Source organism: Castanea sativa, chromosome 6, assembly GCF_040712315.1.
Source record: "Castanea sativa cultivar Marrone di Chiusa Pesio chromosome 6, ASM4071231v1".
NCBI lineage: Eukaryota > Viridiplantae > Streptophyta > Magnoliopsida > Fagales > Fagaceae > Castanea > Castanea sativa.
In genome coordinates, this window is record NC_134018.1 from 9,607,084 (window position 1) to 9,625,208 (window position 18,125).

General features: G+C 39.5%; 1 long non-coding RNA gene across 3 annotated transcripts; it reads right to left on the bottom strand.

Annotated features, from left to right (window-relative positions):
• Positions 1-3,032: 3,032 nt before the first annotated feature.
• Positions 3,033-17,842, bottom strand: LOC142641283 (uncharacterized). 3 transcript variants are annotated; one of them, XR_012845353.1, is made up of 5 exons: positions 17,439-17,842; positions 16,934-17,086; positions 4,444-4,707; positions 4,213-4,343; positions 3,033-3,281 (listed from the first exon to the last, which is right to left on the bottom strand). It is a non-coding gene; the product is annotated as an uncharacterized LOC142641283 (long non-coding RNA). The 3 variants fall into 3 exon arrangements; XR_012845354.1 differs by lacking the exon at positions 3,033-3,281 and having other exon boundaries at positions 3,511-4,340; XR_012845352.1 differs by lacking the exon at positions 3,033-3,281 and having other exon boundaries at positions 3,733-4,343.
• Positions 17,843-18,125: the final 283 nt, after the last annotated feature.

Below are 18,125 nucleotides of genomic sequence, written 5' to 3' on the forward strand. Positions count from 1 at the left end.
GCATGGCCTTGAAAAAGACACATTTCCATTGGACACTCTTGAAAGGATATTAGATTTTTTTGTTATTGTTTTTATTTTTCCTTAACTTCCGTTTATTTTGAGTAAAAATATTTTATGGAAAGTTGATTCGTTTCTTGTATTTACTATTCAATCACAATCCGGAAAAGTCTATTCTTGAAAGCATTTTTGATACTTATTAGCTAGCATGGAATCTTCCTCCATATTTAATGTAAATTCCAAATAATTAAATGAACCAAAGCTTTCAACCACATAAATATGATTTTTTTTTGTTACATAATTATATATGCAAAAAAACAATATTAAAAACATTTTTGTTACTTAGCTAGCATAGAAAATCGTAATTCTAAATATCCATGAACTAAAACTTTCATTCACAATATGAATATTTTGTGGTATAATTAGAATTTCTTTTTCTTTTTTGCAAATTCACGTCTGTCCACTATATGTAGCCTGTAGGGACCCAAATAGAGCAATCCTTCATGAAATTATATATATATAAAAACTATATATATCTAAAAGCTATTTAACCATGTCTATATATAAATATATCTAATTATTATTATCTGTAAACCAATATTAGCCTCACATCATTCACATATTGCTAACATTTTCTCTCTCAATTTTAACTATTTTTCTCTTTATTAAATTCTCATCTTACAATTACACTTCCTCTATCTTTTTTACCTTTTTATATCCCCACTACCTTATAACTTACAATTGAACCATTTTTTATTTATTTAATGAAATTGGACAACAGGTTTGAATTGAATAACTTTAAAATTTAGAGGATTCAATTGAAAAAAAAGTAAAGTTAAAAGGATAAAATGAATTTTAGTCAAACTTAGAGGATGCACTTTGTATTTTAGCCCTTTTTTTTTTCTTTTTTTTTTTCATTTTATGTACCATACATACTTAATCTCTAATTGTTCATTTATTATTATAGAATATATACTAAAAATGACAATAATATTAATGGTTAGAGAATGATATATATGTGTCATGAATCACGATTTATGAAACATCTTTTATGGGATATGATATGCAAATTTAACAACAAACCACACCAACTATCTCCTTTTTGAAAGGAAAGGTCAAAAAACTAGGTTAACCTCAATTTGTGAGTGGTCCGCTTCATAAGGCAGACTCACAAGATACCGCTTTCTGTTTCAAAGGTTGGACTCTTTTTAATTAGTCTCTTATGGTCAATTTGAAGAGAGGGAGAGGGAGAGGGAGAGGGAGGGAAACTAAAGTAGAACTGGCAGAAAATTAACAAAGTGACTATCAATCTATTAGTTAATGTAACAAAAATGTAACAAAGTGATCACTATTAGTTATTGTATAATATAAGGAAAAAAGCATCAATTTGAAAGTGGTCTGGGAAGTTTCTTGCAAACGCATAATGTTCCACTAGAATTATTCTTTATTGAAAAATAATCAATAAAGAGTTTGAAGACAGCCTTGTAATGCATTCTATCGTGAGTACCCAATACTGATTTGAATGGTTATTTTCCTCCATTAATTTTTTTTAGATACAATAGAATTTTACTCTATGTTAAACTCTATGATAATTATTTTTTATTATTAGATCAAGACACTAATTAATTTTTAATATAAGCATTAAATACCATATTTTTTATTCGACGACAAAAAAAATTTACTAATTGAGCTAACTAGGACTGACTTCCTCTATTAAGTTCATTTGCATATAACATGAACAGAAAAATCTTAAACATGTGATCTGCATAACAAGGGTCTTTTATCAATTTGTTTGAATTTTCTTTTGTTACTATAAACGGAGGAAACCATGCAAAAAAACAATTTGTTGTGTTAGTTTGGGAGAGCTTATTTGTATTGGTTTATTTGATTTTAAAAATAAATCGTGTAAAAGAACAACCATATAAGTCACTTCTTTCAAAGCCAATCGCTACTAATCCTAACCATAAGAAGATTTTTCGTATTGCTTTTTAATGTTGAAAGCCTCTAAAAAGGACACAATAATTTGAAGGTAGCATCTTACAAATACATGATCCACAGAGATGCGATTAGCTGCCTCTGTAGGATGGACTAGATCAAAGAATAGGTGGTCGCTTTTGTTGGAGCAATAGGCTGCAATTGGCAGGCAAAAAATTTCAGCATTAAGGGTCCCCAGCCCGCAACAAGCAGCTTTAACCGCTACAAATCCTGCAACCAAATATGAAAGGTCTTTAATCATTCTTTTTTTTTTTTTTTAATGAAAAATTGAAACGAAAACAAACTAAAGGTAGAAAAATAAAGCGGAGATTATGAAAAGGAGGAGAATTTCTGAAAACCGAGCCTACTTAACAAAGTGTCAATTTGCACTTTCTTTGAGTGAGTTTTACATTCATTTTCAAGCTATAGAATGGACTAATTTGGCAAAGTGAGTTGGCTTTTAATGAGTTGATTCAAGTTGAGAGAACAAAAAGAGATAGAAAAATATCTAAAATAACATTAGTAGAAATAGTATAAATACGCATGTAAGGAATTAGTATAAACTATTCACTAACCCGTGCGATGCACGGGCTAGTTAAATAAAAAGATAATTAATCAACCACATGGTAAAAAAAAAAGAAGGTAAAAGAACCAATAAGAGAGTAATTTGTTCATCATAACTCATGTGCAAAACTATTAATCTATTGTCAAAGGGTCAAATGACAATGTGGAAAACATTTTATAAATAACATATTGATAACAGATATATAGAGAGGGGACTTTTGTAAATCATCAATGGAATTGGAGTCAACATCTCATTGCAAATGGAATGTAGCTCTATATTAAAACTAAAAGTAAAGTTTCAATCATTATCTTTCTATAAAACATTATCAAAACTATATGTAGTTTACCTCGGTTTCAAATAGAAATTACTTGAAGAAACAACTATATCTATGTCCTCAGCACTATACATTTCCATCACATCTTGCTGTGTCCAGCACGCCAACACAGTGAAGAAACAGTTACCAATACATGCTCTCACCAATTACAGAAGTTGGAATGCCAAATTGTGACGATGCAGAAGATACCATTGCCATACCATAAAAAAGATTCTCTCTTTCGTCTCATTCAACTTCAATTTCATTACTCTTTCCACAAAATTGTAAAAAAAATGAAATGAAAAAGCATGAAGTAAACTTTGACATCACAGCCACCAGGAATGTTGTCTTTGCTAAAAATTGAGGGATGACGGTTCACACCCATCACAACTTGGCAACAAAATTCATTCCTCTGCTTCAAGTTCATAATTTCTGTAAAAGCCATAAAATGTTAAATACTATCCCAAGTTTCACTATTGCAACTGAAACCTTCATGACTGCCTGTTTTATATGCTTAAAATTAATCATTAAATCGGAAGATAAATACTTGATAGATCTCATTTACCTACTTTGCCCAAGTGCTTCAACATCTTCCAGATAACTTTTTTTTTTTTTTTTTTTTTTTAAATTTTCTATTATTATTATATGGTAACATCTTCTAAATTACCTATGACATGGGTGTGATGATTAAAAAAAAAAAAACTGAACTTGATTTTTTTTTTCCTGAGATTGATTACCTCAATCCTATCTATGTCTATAACCTTGAGATTTTGGAACCTGACTGAGCCAAGTCTTTTAGTAGCTCACAGCCCAATCCATCAGCTCCTACTACTAACACTTTTGCATATTTTGTAAGATCCTCACTCAAGTCTCAACTACCACCAATTAAAACAAAAACCTTAAAAGTTTTAACATATTTGAATAAGGATTAGACCCAAGAAGATTGAAGTTGAAAATTGATAAGAAAGAGCAGTACCATGTGGGGGTACCTTGTTTGCTAATTAAGTCCATGAAATAAAAGAAATAGAACTGAACCCATAAAAGTTGAACGAAAAATAAAGACCCAGATATTATAAACTAAAGAAAATAAAAATTACTTTAAGAAAGTGAGTGAATTTGAAGGAAAATTTAAAAGAAACATTGCCATCACATAACCAAGTATATGCTTTGAAGAGCATTCCAAAAAATAAAAACCTATACCTGAAAGGCCAGAGACAACCTTCATGGCCTTCTACTTTGATCTATCATCATATAATCTTAAAATTTACGGAGGCTATTTGAGACTTAAAGATTCCATTTGTGGCACTGTGAGATGATAGCCTACCCTAATAAATAAAAATAGAATTGGTAAAGCAAATAATACCTTCATAGATTTCATCCCATCCAGTGTAGTAATGATGTCCATTTTTCTTTTCAAATCCAAGGCTTTTATTCTCTAAAGATTTCATTGCATCTTCCATCTCTCCAACTTCTTTTTTATGGTTATTGTCTCTGCTGCCTAATGAATTAAAAGAATAATAAAAATATTTAGTCAAAAACCATGTTATATGTACAAAAGATTGCAAGACTTCTATTTTTATTTTTTTTATTTTACCTCATCCTCTTCACACAGGTTCAAAAATTTTGGTAGCACCAGACTCAACAATTTAGTTGAAATTTTGTGGGTCAGTCTTGATGGTAAGCTCAACAAAGCATCTGTACATTTGAAGTAGAATTAGCACCTTCGAATAGCTAAATAATTGTCACCGATAACATCTACTTATGGGGAGCATCATGTGTGCTTGACCCCTCAAAAGCCTCTGGGTTGAAGACAGGTGAGTAGTATTTGTCTAGCACCTTCCTCTCTCCCATCCTTCAACTATTAAAACCAAGAAAATTTTCAAAATCCAACACCTAATTGTAATGTGTAAGACACAAATAAATACTAAATCATAAGAAACAATTTGTTAGTAATCTCCATCATTTAATCAAACAAAACACATCCACTCAGCTTATTTTTACCAGTCAGCATCTGATACCAAATACCTCCTTTTTTTTTTTTTTACAGAGAGAAGAGTTCAGTCAACATCCGATACCAAATACCCCTTTTTTTTTTACAGAGAAAAGAGTTCAATAGTGATACACATTGTGATTTCTTAGAATGAGCCAACAATTATGAACAATCGCGTGATAACTGATGGGATATGATAAAATACCAACTACAGCATCGTCCATGAAGCTCGTCCAGAACAAGGTCAATAAAGCAAGGATTGTAGGAACCTCGTCCATAACTATCTCGTCTGTGTAAGAAGAAGCTTGGACGGGGTTCGCATAGTCAAGGGGCAGAATCGCGCCGTTTGGTCCAAGGAAGCCATAAACCTCGTCCTGAATAAGGTCGTCCATAGGGGAACGACCTTCCTTCTAAGTGAGGTATACTCAACTGGAGGACCCTCGGACGAGGTCCTGACACTTAGGAAAATTCCTGAGTGTGTATTACAACTCCTTATTACACGCATAACTTCCAGTGACTGTTATGTGAGAAGTATGTAACTCCTAAGCAGTTGTGGAAGTTATCTTTGAACCCTTACACCTCCTTAAATCCAGGAGAGGTTACAAGTTTGATAGCTATCTTTAAGACACTATATAAATGCTCATTCAAACCAAACAAAGATAGGTTTTTTACACATCCTAAAAAGTTGGAACTCCAAAATTTGAGAGAAAAACTAACTTTGCCATCGAAGGGTTCTTGGCCGGCGACCCCGGTCACCTTTGATTGCTTTTCTTCCTTTTTCAGGCCATCAAGACAGCCAGTAGTCCTTTCAAGTCTGAAACATCTAGCCTACTGATTTTCTTCGCATCATCAGTTGGCGCCATCTGTGGGCAAAGTGTTTTCTTTTCGTTCGATCGATTGTTTTCAACGATTAGCCTTTCCTATACAAAAGGCTGAATGGTTCGAACAAGATCAAGGGCCACCAGCCTAGGCCACCAGGAGAGTAGGGATGCTTCTAGTAATCCCCTCCGCGATCGTCAGTCAGCACTTGTCATGCAACCGCCTTTTGTTCAACATATACAGTCCATGGCTGCCGCTATGGCGGAATTGACCCGTCAGAATCAAGAGTTGAACAAGGAGATCAATCTAAGGAGGCAGCGCCATGATGGGCACACAGAAGGACGAGCCTAGAGTCAGGAAGGTGGAGGAGAAAATGTTGAGTCCGAAAATCAGACAAGGGGTACTGCTTCAAGAAGAGTGCCACACTTGGAGAGGGAGGTAGACCAGATGAGAAAAGCCATGGATGGAATGAAGGAGAATATGAGGCGGGCGAACCACATGGATGATTTAGTTCACCGAACGGACTCCCCTTTCACAGCTTCCATCAACAGTCACCCCCTACCCCCGAAATTCAAAATGCCTTCCTTGGATTCTTATGATGGAAATTGTGACCCGTGTGATCACATCGCTACCTTCAAAACGACCATGCAACTTCAAGGGGTCCCGGACGAGATTATGTGCAGAGCATTCCCCACCACACTTAAGGGACAGCGCGGGTGTGGTTTAGCAAAATACCCCCAAACTCTGTAGGTTCATTTGAGGAGTTAAGTAAGTTGTTCGTCATTAATTTTATTGGAGGGCAACGCCACAGGCGTTCCTCTTCTAGTTTGCTTACTATAGAGTAAGGAAAAAATGAGAGTTTGCGGTCCTTCATTACCCGGTTCAATAGAGAAGCCTTGACAGTGGGTGAAATGGACGACAAGTTGTTATTGGCCGCCTTCCATAATAGGGTCAACTTTGACTTATTCATTAATAAGCTCTATGAACAGGAACCTCAGACCATGGTCGAACTCGTCCATTTGGCCCAAAATTTCATGAATGCTAAGGTCGCTATCATAGCCAAGAAGAGAAAGAGAGCAGAGCGCTCGGAAGCAAGTCACCAGCGTTATCCAGATTAGGGTCTTCGTCCAAAGAAGGCTCGGGTAGAAGAGAAAAAAGAAAAAGATGGTAAGAATGCGAGTTCCTTAGTGAGAAATCAGCAATACACACCCTTGAATACGCCACTAGAGCAAGTGCTTATGCAAATCAAGGACGATCCGTCCTTGAAGTGGCCAGAGAAAATGAAATGAGATCCTAATAAGCGCAATAGGAACAAGTATTGCCGCTTTCACAGAGACCATGGGCATGACATGGACGAGTGTTTTGATCTGAAGTAACAGAAAGAGAATCTTATCAGGCAAGAGAAGTTGAGGAATTTCCTTGGACGAGATTAGAGAGATGAGAAGCTGAAAGCCAAGGTGGAAGAGTCATCACGACCCCCACTTGGAGAAATAAGAGTTATTATAGGAGGAACCTCGGCAGCTCAGTCGACCAAGTCGAAGAAAACATACCTGAAGGTGGTGCAAAACGTCCAGCTGTTTGGACGACCTCCCAGGATGAAGGAAGCAGACGAGCAAGCCATCACGTTCACGGACGAGGATGCTAGACAAGTTCACCACCCACACGATGACGTGATAGTCATTACCCTACTCATTGCTGATTATATGACCAGGAGGGTGTTGGTAGACTATGGCAGTTCGACGGACATTCTGTATTACCCCGCCTTCCAACAAATGAGGTTAGGACGAGATCAATTCCAACTAGTGAATTTGCCGTTGGTGGGATTTGAAGGAATGAAGGTGCAGCCTGTGGGAACCATCACATTACCAGTGGTGGTTGGAGCTATCCGCAGCAGATAACTAAAGAGGTAAACTTCCTTGTTGTTGATTGTGCATTATCATATAATGCTATTATTGGAAGGCCAACTTTGAATAGTTGGAAGGCGGTAACCTCTACCTATCATTTGTCCATCAAATTCCCGACTGAGCACGGAGTGGGCCAAGTATAAGGAGATTAGTTAGCCGCTAGAGAGTGCTACCTAGCCATGTTGGCGATGGACGAGCACGTACAGACAATGAGTATAGACGAGAGAAGGATCGTAGCGGAACCCACTGAGGTGTTAGAAGATGTCTCTTTGGACGAGAGCAGACCCGAGAAGTTCACTAGAATTGGGGCGAGCATGGAAGAAGAGGCAAAGCATACTCTGGTCTAGTTTTTGAAGAAAAGCCTTGATGTCTTTGCATGGAGTCATGAGGACATGCCGGGTATTGATCCAAGTGTCATTACTCATCGTCTGAATGTATGTCCCTACTCCAAACTAGTGCGTCAAAAGAAGAGGGTTTTTGCTCCTGAGTGAGACAATGCCATCAAAGAAGAAGTCCAGAAGTTGATCACCGTGGAGTTCATCCGAGAGGTCTATTATCCGGACTGGTTGGCGAATGTAGTCATGGTAAAGAAGGCCAACGGCAAATGGCGAATATGCGTGGACTTTACTGACTTAAACAAAGCTTGCCCCAAGGACAGTTATCCATTGCCACGCATTGACCAGCTGGTGGAGTCGACGACAGGTCACAGGTTGTTGAGCTTCATGGATGCCTTCTTAGGCTACAACCAAATAAAAATGGATGAGGCAGATCAAGAAAAAACCTCATTCATTACTAGCCAAGGGTTATTTTGCTATAAGGTAATGCCCTTTAGTTTGAAGAATGCAGGGGCGACTTACCAAAGACTGGTTAACCACATATTCCGTCCTTAAATCAGGCGAAATGTGGAGGTTTATGTGGATGATATGCTGGTAAAGAGCTTGGACGAGGGAAAGCATCTAGACAACCTTCAAGAGACCTTTGATACACTTCAGCGGTACAACATGAAATTAAATCCAAGCAAGTGTGCATTCGGAGTTTCGTCGGGAAAGTTTTTAGGGTTCATGGTTTCACACAGAGGAATTGAGGCAAATTCGGACAAAATCCAGGCGATACTAAATATGCAACCACCAAAAAACATCAAATAAGTCCAGTCTCTTACCGGACGAGTTGCCGCCCTTAACAGGTTTGTATCAAAAGCTACTGACAAGTGTTTGCCATTCTTTAAAGTCCTCAGGAAGACATTTGAGTGGACAGACGAGTGTCAGAAGGCCTTCCAAGACCTGAAGACTTAACTCATGACGTCACCGTTGCTAAGTCCATCTGTACCTGGAGAAGAACTATATTTGTATTTGGCGGTGTCCCTACACGTAGTAAGCTCGGCGTTGGTCAGAGAAGAAGGGAGGATTCAGAAACTAGTTTATTACATAAGACAAGCCGTGGGTTGAGAGGAGCGGAAGGACGATACCCAATGATGGAGAAACTAGCCTTTGCCTTGATTACGGCTTCTAAGAAGCTGAGGCATTATTTTCAAGCTCATGTTATCAACGTCCTGACGGATCATCCCGTAAAGAAGGCAATGAACAAGTTGGAAGCTGCAGGACGACTAATCCAGTGGGCGGTGGAACTTAGCGAGTTTGATGTCAGATGCCTTCCAAGGAGCGCGATCAAGGCACAAGCATTGGCAGATTTTATTGCGGAGTTCACTCCTAGCCAGGACGAGCTGAACAAAGATGAGGGAGATGAAAAATGGGTTATCAATGTAGACGGATCATCCACACTATACGCAGGGGGGATCAGAGTCATACTCAAGTCCCTAGAAGGTGACAAGCTGGAGTACGCAGCTCGTTTACAGTATCAAACCACCAACAATGAAGCTGAGTATGAAGTTCTACTTAAAGAGCTGGAATTGGCCAAGTCCCTAGGGGCGGAATCAATAATAGTTAAAGGAGATTCTCAGCTAGTCATCAATCAAGTGAATGGAATGTGTGATGCTAAGGAAGATAGGATGAAGAAATATCTTAGCAAAGTGAGACGGCTTGTCCAAAACTTTACGGAAGTGAGTTTTGTTCAACTCCCAAGGGAGGAAAATATGGAAGCAGATGCCTTGGCGAAAGCAACTTCGGAAGGAGGAGTTATGTACGTATACAACAGAATCCAATACATGCCAAGCATAGACCTCCCAAATATACAGCAAATAGGAGGGCGAGAAAATTGGATGAGTCTAATAATAATCTATCTTAAAGATGGAAGGCTTCTAGAAGACAAAGACGAAGCTAGGAAGCTAAGGGTCAGGGCAGCCAAGTACGTCATCATAAACAAAGTGCTATACAAGCGAGGCTTTTCTCAGCCTTACCTAAGGTGCCTGGCTCTGGACGAGTCAAACTATGTTTTGAGGGAAGTTCATGAAGGAGTATGTGGGAATCACTTAGGATCAAGATCGCTTGTCCATAAGGTCGTCCGTGCAGGCTACTACTAGCCTACAATTCAGGCAGATGCTAAAGCCTATGTCAAGGTATGTGACCAGTGTCAGCGCTATAGCAACGTCCCTAGACAGCCGTCGGAGTACCAGATCCCAATGATGGCTCGATGACCCTTTGCACAATGAGGACTGGATATCCTAGGTCCTTTTCCCCTAGGAATGAGACAAATGAAATTCTTGGTAGTAGGGATTGACTACTTTACTAAGTGGGTAGAGGCCAAACCTCTTACAAAAATTACTCAGCAAAACGTTAAGAATTTTGTTTGGAAGAATATTCTGTGCAAGTTCGGAGTACCTAGGGTACTAGTATCTGACAACGGACGACAGTTTGACAACACACCTTTCAGGGACTTTTGTGAACAGTTCGGAATCAAGAATCACTATTTCTCGCCCTCCCACCCACAGGCAAACGGACAAGCAGAAGTAGCGAACCGATCCCTACTGAAAATCATCAAGACTCGGCTCGAGGGGGCAAAGGGGATATGGCCAGACGAGTTACTGGGTGTTCTTTGGGCTTACAAGATGACTGTGTGGATACTGATAGGAGAAACCCCCTTCAAATTAGCTTATGGAAGTGAAGCAGTCATACTTGCGGAAATTCATATGGCTAATCATCAAGTGACGAAATATCAGGAGAGAGAAATGAGGAACAACTTCGTCTTGACTTCGATCTCATTGACGAGGTAAGGATGGATGCGGAGCAAAGGATAGCAAGATACAAAACTCTTATGGCTAGGCAGCATGATGCCATGGTAAAACCCAGGCGTTTCAACGTCGGGGACCTTGTTCTTAAAAGGGTATCCTTGGCAACCAAGAACCCAGCTCATGGAAAATTAGGACCCAATTAGGAAGGACCCTATAGGGTAATCAACTGCAAAAGGTAGGGATCGTACTACCTGGAAGCTCTAGACGGACGAAAGTTAGAACACCCCTGGAATGTGGAACACCTGAGGAGGTACTACCAGTAATGAGCTTGGACAAAATTTTCCAAGGACGAGGTTGATGCTATGGACAGTTACAGCTATGGTCTATGTGTTTACTCATATCTACTGTTGTGTTCTTATTACTACTATGGTGTGTTTTAAGAATAAAAAGTGCACTAGTTCTTCAACTTTTGCACTGTCTACAGGCACTTTTGTTAAAGACGAGGTTATATATAGGTATTTTCCTAAGTACTTTCATAAGGCACTAGCTTCTGAGCAGATGCCATATTTGTGAACAATATTTATATAATGATATGGTTTGGATTTCCAGTGTATTTTATGCATAAATCTAATTTCCATAATAATACCCACAAGGGGGCAAAAGCCTAAGACGAATGAAAATCTCTGGACGCAGGGATGTAACATTCATAAGCTTTCCTCGAAATGAGGATAAAGTAAAGTAAAATAAGCTAAGGCATACTCGTCTAAAAATATACGGACGAGAAAAGGGCATACAGTGAAGCATTAGTCCATGGACGAGCATTTGGCCAAGACGCTCAGATGTTCTAGGACGAGTCAAACACTAGAAACGTCTTGACGAAAGATGAATACCAACTGCCTAGCCCAAGGACGAGGTAAAGGACTGGCAAAATCATCATTGTCGTTTCTAAGATGAGTCACACATGGAAAAATTCAAATGGCTAACAAAGATGTCCATGCATAGGTGGGTCGTCTACAAGAAAAACGCATGGACAACCATTCAACAATTAGAATGCTCAAACTGTTTAAAAGCCAATAACATTCAATGGTGAAAATAGAGGATAAACTCATCCATACAATAAAATTCAATACAGGATAAAAATAGACATTCATCAAAGTTTAAAATAAGGGTAGACGACTGCCATCCAAAAACCCTTACAAAGTAAACCTTAAAAGACAATTGTTAATAAACTCATCCAAAACACTCTAGACGAGAGAATTATACTCAAATACATCTTAATAAGGGTCCAAAAAATAGTGGACCAAACTAAAGGAAAAACAGAACAACAATAATACTTTTTAAGTTAAAAATCTCGTCTTCAAACAGGAGGGGCGTCAGCACAGGGGTCGTCCTGAGGTGGCTTCGTGGTGGCATCGTCCTCAACATTAACATCGTCTGAGCTTGTTTGGAGGAGGGAGCTTGAAGTAGCCCCACCGAGGTTAAGCTTAATGAGGCTAAAGTCAATCTCAGAGAATTTCTCCATTGCTTCCATCCTAAAATCTTCAAACTTAGCTACATAGTTGGTGTCCAGTAGATTGGTGAATTCTCTGGACGACTTAAAATCTGCAACTGCGTCTCCCTTAGCCTTTTCAATAAGAGCGCTCAACTCGTCATTCTTCTTCTGGAGTTGGTTAAGACAAGTATCTTTCTCCATGACTTCAGTCTCCAACTCCTTGATGTGGGTTTGCAGCTTCTTTGCCTCGTCCTTGGCCTTGCCAGCCACCTCAGCCCACCTCTTAGACTCGTCCTTCCCCTTTTTGACCGTCCTCTCCAGCAAAATCCTCGTCTTGTCTAGCTCAGTTGCTTGCCTGGACATGGTAATGAACTTAGGCATTGCCTGCACAAATTAAAATTTTTATTGCAACATATACAAGTGTATTTGTAACAAGACGAGATAAACATATATAAAGAGTACATACCTTAAAAAGGTCATGCACACCAGAGTGCTCAAAGTCCTTTAACGACATGTCATAACATGCCGTCACGTCCTCATCTGTAACAGCCTTCTCGAACCTTTCCCAAGCTAGGTCCTCACTTCCAAAAAGGTTCCGGGGCATCTGCTGAAGGGGTTGGGATGAGGCAGGCGCATCAACAATGGACGGGATTTGCACAAATGGGGGACCTTTGGGCTCTAAATCAATATCTAAAATTTGGATGGAGTGACCTTGGGGGAGGAGGAAGGGATTGGTTTGGTCGTCCTGAGTTCGAGAGTCCTTAGCCTTGGACGACCTATGCTTAGCCCTTTTATCCATGCGCCTACTTGGAATATTCTCCAAGTCAACACCCAGAGATAAGCTCTTCCTCTTATCACTAGTGGATGGACAAGGCTGGATTTCCACCCCTTGCCCAGCGGCCTCATCCACCACTTCCTTATCCTTGTTCTCCTTCATCGTCGCCATTCCTAAAAAGAAAGACGTTAGTCAAAAAAAAGAAAAAAAAAAGAAAAAAAAGAGAGGGATAGGAAAGGACTTACGTCTAGGACAGTGAGTTCGTGGGCAATAGCTTCAGCGGACGGCTCTGGACTTAACCCCCAAGTGGCAAGACGTTGAAGGCTTACTAAGGAATGGAACGTCCTGTCAGTGTATAGACGTGCTTTCTGAACTCGTTCAAGGTAAAACCTGCTCAAATGAGGCCGTCTAGCACCTACAAAAAGGAAAGGAAGGTGATTAGACAACTACAATAAAAGTTAACAAAAAGTGAAGGGACAACCAGACATACCTTCAGGACGAAGGTTCCCTAACTCTCCTGTGTAGGGAGGGAATGGATCCCTGTCAACCTTAATAGGACGTCCAGCCCAAAAGCCAAAGACGAAGAAGAACTCCGTCTTCCATTTCCTATATGAGGTGATTAAGGATTTTATCAGCCTATAATCTCTCCCTCTGGTTGTGAACTGATAAAAGCCAAGGGATTAGTTAATCTCGGAAGGCTTATAGCAGTAGAGGAACTCGTCCACAGTAAGAGGACGATCCCCTTCAAACACCTCCCTCCATAAAACTTGCATAGCGACAATTAGCCTTCATGCATTAGGGTTGAACTGGCATATACCTAAGCATAACCTAGAAAGCAACTCCCTGGCAAAGCCATTAAGGGGCAACCTCAAACCCCCCAAGAGGTAAGCCTCATAAATCATAAATGCCAACTCCAAAGCGAGGTTGACAACACCATTCATCACGCATAGGTACCCTAGAATTTAAATCTTCAGGGATTTGGTACCAAGTCTTAAGAATCCCCAACTTTCTCTCGTCTGTCTTAGAGGCAACCCCAACAGCACAACTATAAACTACCTCATTGTCTTGAGCAGAAGACGAGGGAGCACTTGTGCCAGCCCTAGACCCAGACTTAGCCCTCGTCCTAAGGTTTTCCTGAAATACCTCTAGGGGAATCCCGGGGACACCTGATGTATACTCGTCCGTAGTGTTTCCCTCACTACTGCTATTGCAATCACTACTACTATCACTAGATCCACTAAAACTACTAGGGTCATGATACTCGTCTATGGCTTTGTCAACACTATTGCTAGACGAAGAAAGAGCTACCTCAAACATTCTTTAAGAAAGCTTAAAACCCGAGGACGAGAATGGAGAAAATACCTGGATCTAGACGAAGGGAGACTATGGACGCAAGGAACTTCTAGACGAGGCGCTAAGATGAGAGATGTCAAAGAAGAAAATTTTAGAAATAAGGAGGGTAGTGGAGGAATTCCACTATTTATAGGCAATAAGCCCTAGTACCCGAAGCGACGCAACCAGCCAAAATGTGACAAATGGCACGTCCCTCGAAAAATGAGCTGACATGACCAAGTCACCAATTAGATCATGACACGTGGAACACATAACAGCTGACATAATGACACACGTCCTAGACGACCCATAGACAAAGGGGCAACTGATGGGATATGATAAAATACCAACTCCAGCATTGTCCATGAAGCTCGTCTAGGACAAGGTCAGTAAAGCGAGGATTGTAGGAACCTCGTCCATAACTATCTCATCCGTGCAGGAAGAAGCTTGGACGGGGTTCGCGTAGTCAAGGGGCAAAACTGCGCTGTCTTGTCCAAGGAAGCCATAGACCTCGTCCTGAACAAGGTCGTCCATAGGGGAACAACCTTCCTTCTAAGCGAGGTATACTCAACCGGAGGACCCTCGGACGAGGCCCTGACACTTAGGAAAATTCCTGAGTGTGTATTACAACTCCTTATTACACGCATAACTTCCAGTGACCGTTATGTGAGAAGTATGTAACTCCTAAGCAGTTGTGAAAATTATCTTTGAACCCTCACACCTCCTCAAATCCAGGAAAGGTTACAAGTTTGATAACTGTCTTTAAGACACTATATAAACGCTCATTCAGACCAAACAAAGGTAGGTTTTTTACATATCCTAAAAAGTTGAAACTCCAAAATTTGAGAGAAAAACTAACTTTGCCATCGGAAGACCCTGACACTTAGGAAAATTCCTGAGTGTGTATTTCAACTCCTTATTACACGCATAACTACCAGTGACCGTTATGTGAGAAGTATGTAACTCCTAAGCAGTTGTGGAAGTTATCTTTGAACCCTCACACCTCCTCAAATCTAGGAGAGGTTACAAGTTTGATAACTGTCTTTAAGACACTATATAAACGCTCATTCAGACCAAACAAAGGTAGGTTTTTTACACATCCTAAAAAGTTGGAACTCCAAAATTTGAGAGAAAAACTAACTTTGTCATCGGAGGGTTCTTGGCCGACGGCCCCGGTCACCTTTGATTGCTTTTCTTCCTTTTTCAGGCCATCAAGACAGTTAGTAGTCCTTTCAAGTCCGAAGCATCCAGCCTACTAATTTTCTTTGCATCATCAATAACAAAGTCAATGTTTGGTACATGTTTAGTCATATAATGTACAAACGAATAAAAGAATTGAAAGTCAATGATTTCAAGTTTTTCATATCTCCTCTTAGATTCATTGTGACTATTTTGGTTCTCATTAAAATTATAAAATATGCAGATTGAAGTGGCTTTTCATTCTTCTTCTTATCGTCATGCTCCAGTTCCTCCTAACACATAGATAGGGATGGCCATACCCATTGGGTAACGGATATCCAACCCTACCCGATCCAAATGTTCCGGGTAATACCCGGTTCTTCATGGGTAAAGCTTAACCGGGTAGAGTATGGATATATTACCCAAATTATTCTGGTAGGGTATGGATATTATCCAAACCCGACCCGTATTAAAAAAAAAAAAACTAAACCTCTCTTATTTACTGTCACACTTAGACACTCTCTCCAAATTCATCTTCTCTACAATGATCATCACCTTCGCATTCTAATCCCAAGAAAGAAGAAATGCGACTCCACTGGCTCCCCAATTCCCTGCCGTCCGATTAGATTGAGTCGTCGAAACCCTAAATCTCCGATCCGGATTCTCACAATGTCAAGCGACCTTCGGAGATCTTCCACCTCGCTTTGAGCTACGGTAATGAGGAACCCGTGGAGAGTCCCTGTCGCGTGTCTTCGTCTTCGTCCGCTTCGTCATCGTCGTCGTCGACGATGATTGGCTCGGCGTCGCGGTCGACTTTGGTGTCGTTAATAGTGGCGCAAGATCAAGAGCTAGGGTTTCAAATCCAATAGGAATTCAGATAGAAAGATTCCCATACACACACACTCTCTCTATCTCTCTCTCTCTCTCTCTCATTTCTTTTGTTCTCCGTGTGTGTGTGAGACTCTCAATGGTGAGAGGGGCTCACAGGAACTCCGAGTCGGGTCGACTCCCTACGTTGGGTCGGATTCTTTTTCTTTTTAATTTTTTTTAATTTTTTATTGATTAGTTTTTTTTTTTTAAGATAAAGCTATTGGTTAGTTTTTAAGTTAAAATGATTTGGATTAAAAAAAAATTAAATGGGTTTCGGGTAGGGTATGGATATCCATGGATAATAAATCCGGGTAAGATTCGGGTATGGATACTAATGGGTATTGATATTCGAGTATCCATGGGTAAACTTTTCGGGTAGGGTATGGATCGGGTATACCCATACCCTACCCATGGCCATCCCTACACATAGACACCTAATAATTAAATAAAACATATATAAAAAAATATGCAGAGTTCCAAAGATTTGTCATTTGGTTGCATTTAGATAAAAAAATAATAATAATAATGGAAAAGAGAAGAACAAACAATCTGTGCAAGAGTATAAAACTAAAAGAGAAGAAAAAGAATCTGTCCAATACCAGAACAATCTCATATACATAATATTAAACTCCATGCTTCATCTGGTTGTGTCAGATCAGCAATTAATACAGCAATCTCTTCATCAGTATTAGAGGGCACTGGTCTGACAGTGGTGAAAGGCCTCCTGTAGATCTCTCTCTCTCCAACTCTCTCTGCACAACACATATTCATTACAAAAAACAAAATCAAAATTAAATCGTTGAAAACTATAACAGAACAAAAGGGCATGAAACAAAATTGGAACAGAAAATTAATAATTCGGTTGAAATTGCAACTCCAAAAACATACTTTCAAGAAGCTAAACTGCATAAAACACATGTAACTACCACTGTCAATATGGTTTATTATCAAAAATCAGACCAACTTAATATCACTTATGCAACAATAGTAATTCGGTTAAGGAATCAACAAAAAGAAGCAAAGCCAATGAACATTAAAAAACAAATATTTAGAAAGAGAAAGAGAGAGGGAAAGATTAGATACATGATATTAAGAGCATCTCACCTGCGTAATTGTAATTGGGCCTGCGTCATTGGAGATTTTGTGATGGCTATGATGGGTAACGGGTCAGTCATTGGTGGGAGAGATGGCTATGGTGGACTATTAGGGATGCAAAGAGAACGGCATAGAGAGGCAGAGAGAATGGTTGGTTTTCATTAAGAACACTAAAATAGGATGCCTTCCCTCTGTTTGTTTTCAATTGAAAAACTTAAATTCGGAGAAAAGGGAAAGAGGAAAGCAAGTGTACTTGACGAGTCGTTGCCGGAGGGAATGGTGGTGCGTTCGGGTACGGAGACCTCCATCGCCGCATCATCTGCCATTTTTTGCTGATTGATGCTTTTAAGGTTATTTTCAGTGCTTTAGATTCTCTCTCTCACTGTGTCTCTGTGTCTTTGAGTCTTTGCTTTGCTTTGGGATTCTGTTGGTCTACGCAAACGCAAAGTGACTTTGCTTAAGGAAAAGCAGACCCAATTTTGTAGGTTAAAATATAACCTAAAAGAATCTAAAATAAAAAGAAAAAAAAATAGTGATGACATGGAAAATTGTGGAAGTTTCAGAAGCTTCGGTTTATATATATATATAGATTATGAATTTGTAGATACCAAAAAGAAGGTAGAGGACCAACTTTAATTATTTTGTTATGGATCTATAGTTGACTCCAAAATTATATGAGTACGGCTTGATTATTAT